Source organism: Pelodiscus sinensis, chromosome 10 (genome assembly GCF_052426305.1).
Source record: "Pelodiscus sinensis isolate ZL-2025 chromosome 10, ASM5242630v1, whole genome shotgun sequence".
Classification (NCBI taxonomy): domain Eukaryota; kingdom Metazoa; phylum Chordata; order Testudines; family Trionychidae; genus Pelodiscus; species Pelodiscus sinensis.
In genome coordinates, this window is record NC_143061.1 from 23,590,525 (window position 1) to 23,597,142 (window position 6,618).

Genomic DNA, 6,618 nt, shown 5'->3' on the forward strand with positions numbered 1-6,618 from the left:
TAGGAAGGTTGGGGGTGCCTGGCTCTGGGGGAGGGACGGGTGCATTGGTTAGAGCAAGGGGTTGGGGGTATTTATAATTTTTTTTGTTTGAAAAAGGGGTACTTTATATAAAAAAAAAAGGTTGAGAAACACTGTTCTAGATTGTAAATGAGCACAGCCATCTTCTCACATCTGCCTGTGAGGGAGGCTAGACCTACTTGTGGCCTGGTATGTTAGAGTATTTTTAAAATATAGAAAGGGGTCATTAGTAGTACTCAATGGCCTCAGACTTCAAGTGGGGCTGCAAACAGTCTGAGTTCTGTCCAGCAGTCAAGATGATGTGGTAATAAGTTACAAGCCCAGACTTTAAGTAGGGCAGGGTAATAAACAGTCAGGGCTCTGGCTTGCAGTAGCACTGTCTGTGGGTGTTAGGGAGGAGTCTGTCATACTAGCCTGATGGGTGACAGACAAATGCAGGTCTCTTGGCCTAAGAAGGGGGAATACTGACATCCCAGGGAGTGGCAAGGGGATGTGGGCCTACCTGACTTCACTGCTTTCCAGCCCTGGGTCCTAACAGTGCCAGGGTGGTCTTCTACTGGCTCAGCATTATACTGATTGTGTTTCAGGTGGCACTACAGCCACAGTAGTCTGATTTCCCTAGGCTCTTTCCTACTCTCCCCATCAGGTGTACCTGCATCCTGGGATCATTCTCAGTCTCTCTGGGATACACTGCCAAGGGTAGCAGTATGGAATGGAGGGCTCTCCGGAAGCTCAGGCAGGTCCTCCAAGCAGCCACAGCTCTCCGCAGCTCAGGGAAGAAGCACATGTCTCCTTCAATAGCATTTTACTCAACTGAGCTGCTGGAACACTCTTTTATACTTTGTTTTTCTATCCCTCCCCTTTACTTTTGGCATGCATATGGTGGTCCTCTTGGTTCCATCCACCAGGAGGCTTGTGGTGTTCCATCCGTGTCTGACTCGGAGACAGGCAATACCTTCTCACTACATGGACCTTTAATAATTTTTATTGCTCTTCTCTGCAGTGGCATAGCGAGGGAGGGATGGGGTAGGGCAGTCGCCCCAGGGCACCATGCTAGGGGAGCGCCATTTTAGTCCCCCTTGACCCCCCCCTGTCATCCCTCAGCTTGCTTGCTCCTCCTCCACCTGCAGCCACTGGCTGGAGTCACCTCCCCAACGCTCCTACATCTCCACTGGCGGGTTAGTGCGTGCAGGGGCCCAGCCCCAAATTGGAGGAGCAGTATAGACTGCTCCTTCTTGAGCAAAAGCCCCTTGAGCAAAATGGTGGCTCATTAAGTATGCAAATGAGGTGTGATTATATGTTCTTGCAGAAGACTGGCCAGTGTAGACATAGCCTAACTGTTTTGCTTTAGTAGAAGTAGCTGGATATTTTTGTCCTTGTGCAGAGGAAGCATATAACTCAAAGAAACACTGGTATTGGTTATATTACTTTAAACAGCATGTTCCAGCCTTGAAGAAAGTGTTATAAGTCACTACAATATTGTATTGCAATTGCTCAAAACATTGTGGGAATCATCTTGTGAACTGTAGTGTTTTAGAGCAATACTGAAGAATACTTAATAAGGGAGTTGTCTCCTTTCCAGCTGCGAATCCCTGAAAACAGGAAATGCTGACAATGCAGACCTTTTAGTTCTGCTATAAGATAAACCTTCCATGATTCTTCAAAGGCTGATTTAAAAAACAAAACAAAATTGCACAGAAAACTACTGCATTATGTAATTCTTTTTAATTTTTTTGCTTCCCTTTCTTTTCTGCTTTCTTCTTGCTTTTTTTTATTTACCATAGTATGCTGGTAAACTTTATATTCATTTGCAGGAAATTGACATACAAACTAGTATCTGTGTTTACCTCTTTGAGCTGGGGAGTCCTGAGTTCTTGTTTTTAAACTAAACTCGTGTACAAGTGATTATAGGTAGCAGGTCTTAAATTCTCATCATCTATTGCCTGGAGACCCTTATGCCCTTCCCACATTTGGGGGGTTCTGGGCATCAGCTGCAGGGGGAGAAACTACCAGGACTTGGGTCTTTAGCAGCACAGAACTGATGTGTTTGTTTGTGAGGAAAAAGGAGGAGAAAGCCTGCCAGACCTATTAGCAGAACACTGAACCTGTGAAAGATCAATTCAAGTGGTAATGAAGCCATTTAACAGACATTTGCCAGCCAGGTACTGTGAGTTTCAGTATTTACTGTGTTAGGGTATGTCTATACTAGCAAGTTTTGTCAACAAATCTTATGTTGACACCCAATCTTATGTTGCTCCCTCTGTCTACAGATCATGTCCACACTGGGAGCACCATTATCAACAATAGACAGGACTATGTAGCACTTTAAAGACTAACAAGATGGTTTATTAGGTCTTTTGTTTCAGCAAGACCAGACTAACATGGCTACATCATCAACAATGTGAGCAATGCACTGTGAGTATGTATTCCAGAGTGCCACCTTGTGGAAAGGCAGAGCTGCTTCCTGTGCATCTTGGGATTCCCCCTCAGTTCTCTCATAGCCTCTTCAGCTGCATCATGAGTAGCTGCATCATGACTAGCTCTCCATCCTGAGGAACGTCAAAACAGCATAGCAGCCTGTTCCCATCCCTCTGCAGCAGCAGCCTGCCTGTTGCTGTGTTCCTAATGCAGAGAAGAATAGGAGCAGTCCAATGATTTGCTCTTTGTTTGTTCCCCAAAGAGATCTGCTCACTCAGCTGTAAGACACTTCCCGAAGCTTTGAAAGGGGAGAGGCGCATGCTTGTGGGGCTGCAGAGATCAAAGCTGAGTGGAGCCATCAGGGCATTGTGGGATATTGGCAGAAGACTGTTCTATCGACAAAACAAACAGCAGAGAGTTTAGACTGGCTCTTTGGCTACATCTACACTGCAAGGTTTTTGCGCAAAAATCCACGGAACGTCCACACCTCAAGTGTGCTTTTGCACAAGTAAATCGGCAATAAAACGGAAGAACTGAGGGCTTTTTCCAGTGTAGGTAAACCTCCTTCTATGAGGCCTAGCTCCTTTTTGCACAAAAGTTCTTGCACAAAAAGGCAAGTGTGGACGCTCTGCAGGTAAAAAGCACAGATGGTACCCCTATGGTAAAAAGCACAGATGCTCTGATGGTCATTCTGTGAATGGCCATCAGAGCTTTCTTGTGTAAGAGCGTACATGCAGTGTGGATGCGCTCTTGAGCAAAAGTCTTCTTATGCAAGAAGCCTGCAGTGTAGAGGTAGCCAAATTTGTTGATAATAAAGGGAGGAGAAAAGAAAAAAGACTTCTTAAGGATGGAAGTTTTTTGTCACCGAAACTAGGTGTTTTTCCTAACAAAAGTTCGATTGCAGTGTGTGTGTGCTTGCTGTTTTTTGTTGCCACAAGCCAGGTGTTGACAACAAAAGTTTGTAGTGTTGAGACAGCCTGAGTGTACAGAGCATTAGTTTAAATTTGCTTTAAAATATTTTTTAGTGTTGGAAAAAATCATCCCCCCCCCCAGTTGCCATCAAGCGTAGGGGCACCAGTTTAATAGTACTGCATAGGGCCCCATAAATTCTAAGTATAGCCCTAGACTGGTTGCAGAGGATTCCCCCTTGGTAAATTAGTCCTCTTTTTCATATATTGCAAAACCAAATCCTGATGTATCACTTTGTTATTGTTTCTTTCTTATTAAAATATATTTTTTATTTTTATGGGATCCAGGCATGTTTCCCCCCCTTCCAGGATATTTTGTAAGCATTAGCTGTACCTTAGTCATTGTGTTAGAATTCAGAGGACTTTGTTTTTATGGAGATGTGGATTTTCTGATATTATAGACATTTGTTTGTTTATTATGCCTGGGTGTTTTACTGAAGCATTAGAGTCCCATAGTTCAAAGTACTATACAAATAAGTAACGAGAAGTTACCTCTACTAGATAGCTCACAATCCAGGTTTCCGTTAAGCGGTATGAGAGGAAAAGGTAGCCCTCCCCTCAAAAAAAGCACTTTCTAAATAAACTTTACATTTCTTTCAACTGAACTGGATTTTGGTGGGTGTGAACTGATCACTTGCCAAAGTGGTAGATGCAAGTTCACTCACATCGAGCTTGTCTATATTTGTCTTTGTGTTCTGGCCAGATTTCTAAGCTGTGTGTAAAGAGCAAGAAGCAGAGGCTGCTACTGAAAAGCAAAAGAGTATCTAACCTTAACAGAAGAACACATAGGGTGTCATAACCAGACCCTTGGTTGTATGCAGCTAACTCACTAATGCTGGAGTAAATATGTGTGCTGGAGTTTCCTGGGCCAAATTCAACCCTGGGGCTGTCAGAGAAGTTCAGCAGTGCTCATTTATGGATTAATGTAAAGGAGGGGGGATAGTCTTGTGATTCAGGCCAGGGAGTTGGGATTGTGGGGCCCAGGCTCCGGCACCCTTCAGCCCAACCCTGATATCTACACTTCAATGCAGCTTTTCAGTCTAGTCCTGCCACAGGTGTGTCATTGCAGTACAGTCTTACTGCTGAAATGTCTACAATGCTTGCCTGAGCTTCTGGTATGCAATCAGGGCCTATTTGGAGGCAAAATCTTATTACTGACAGAGATTCCCCAAGAAAGACAGTGTACCTGTATTTGATTGGGCTCCTTATTATTCTGTGGGCAGAATGAATATGAGAGTTCAAAGGTGCATAAAAGCAGTTTATCATGTGCGTTTGCAATTTATCATATTTCTGGGCTGTGTATGAGAAGTATTTATAGATACATACTACAATATATAATACATGCTCAGCTATTATAAACAAAAAGCTCTGTAAATATAAGAAAATTATAGTAGACTTTTTTATTAACATTTTATTTGTCATAAAATTGTCTTGGTTTTCTTAAAGTAATGAAAATATAATAACAGATCTCAACATGTAATATAAAAGGGGAGTTGTCATCAAGCTGTGTCCCATAGTAATTGGTTTGTGGCCTTGCACTAATTAACATTTAGTGGAGGGAAAACATAAAATCGTCACAGCTAAAGTTTGCAAATGACCCAAAAATTGAGGGAGTGGTAAATAATGAAGAGGACAATCTTGATTACAATCTATAAGTACATAAATGGGGAACTAATATTTAATAATGGACTGTTCTAGCTAACAGAGATAGCAGTAACACAAACCAATGCCTGGAAGCTAAAATTAGGCAAACTCAGCCTGGGAATAAGGCATACCTTTTTAATATTGAGATTAATTAACCATTCTTCATCACTCAAAATTTTTAAATCAAAATTTGATGTTTTTCTAAAAGATATGCTGAAAGAACTGTTTTGGGAAAGGACTATGACCTACACCATACTAGAGGTTGGACTGGATTATCACAATGGTTCTTTCTGGCCTTAGAATCTATGGATGCATTTATGGCATCTTGGTAAGATTTTATTTTATTGCATTACCAGAGTTTTGTTGGCTAGAGAATAGAGATAACTGATCTTGTCAACTAGAACATCCTCATTTATATTACTCTATATTTTTCCTCTGCTGCTTACTTAATAGGTTCAGTTCAATAAATTACAAAGAGCTTGTGAACTGCTAATCCCGTCTCTTTGTTTAAATACTTTGTAAATAAATGTTTTTTCTTGTCTAAACCATCTGTTAATGTGGCAGCATGGTGCTTCCAAATGAGAATTAATATTCTCCTCTATTATTATTATTTATTCTGACTTTCTTATATTAATTAATATGAAAATGGGAGTATATTTACTAAAGGGATAAATTCTAATACCCTTGCGCATATTGTGTAGCATCTTGCTTTGCAATAGTCCCACTGACTTCAGTGGTACCATCTGAGGAGTTTGATGTGACAGTTTGGAAAATCTCTCTGTACAGTTTATGAATTCTGGTTGATGTGATGAAGTTGTTACATAATTGCTATATCAGTGGATGCATCCATATGAATCTGGAACCCACCAGGTACTGTCATGGGCTGAAGCAGGTGCCTGCCAGATGAGGGACAGTGGAGGATCATTAACCTTATCTATCACTAGCTGAAGGGATCCTAAGGTACACATACACTACAAGGCAAAGTTGAATTAAGATATGCAACTTCAGCTACACAATTAATGTAGCTGAAGTTGACGTACCTTAACTTGGCTTTTGGAGCTGTCTACGCTGAAGGAAGTCAAAGGAAGAACACTCCTCATGAAATGAGAGTTAAAGAAGTTGAAATAAGAAGCCCGTTACTTCAAAATTATTTTAAAATAATGGGCTTGCTGTATAGACGTGCTCTCTGCTATTTTGAAATAACGTGAGTATTTTCAAAATAACTGTGTGTAGACATTCCCCTACAGTCTTATGGCTCATTCCTGTTCTCCATATCACATGCTTCTGCATTCACTCCCTCAAAATTCAGGAAATAATTTAACAAAGTAGGGCTTCTTAAAGTTATTTACTTATTCCCACAATATAAGAACTACGGGTCACTAAATGAAATTAATAGGCAGCAGGTTTAAAACAAAAGGATGTTTTTCTTCACTCAGCACACAGGCAACCTGAGGAACTCCTTGCCAGAGGATGTGGTGAAGATTAGGACTTTAACAGGATTCAAAAAGGAGCTAGATAGATTCATGGAGGTTAGGTCAATCAATGGCAATTAGCTAGGATGGGTAGGAAT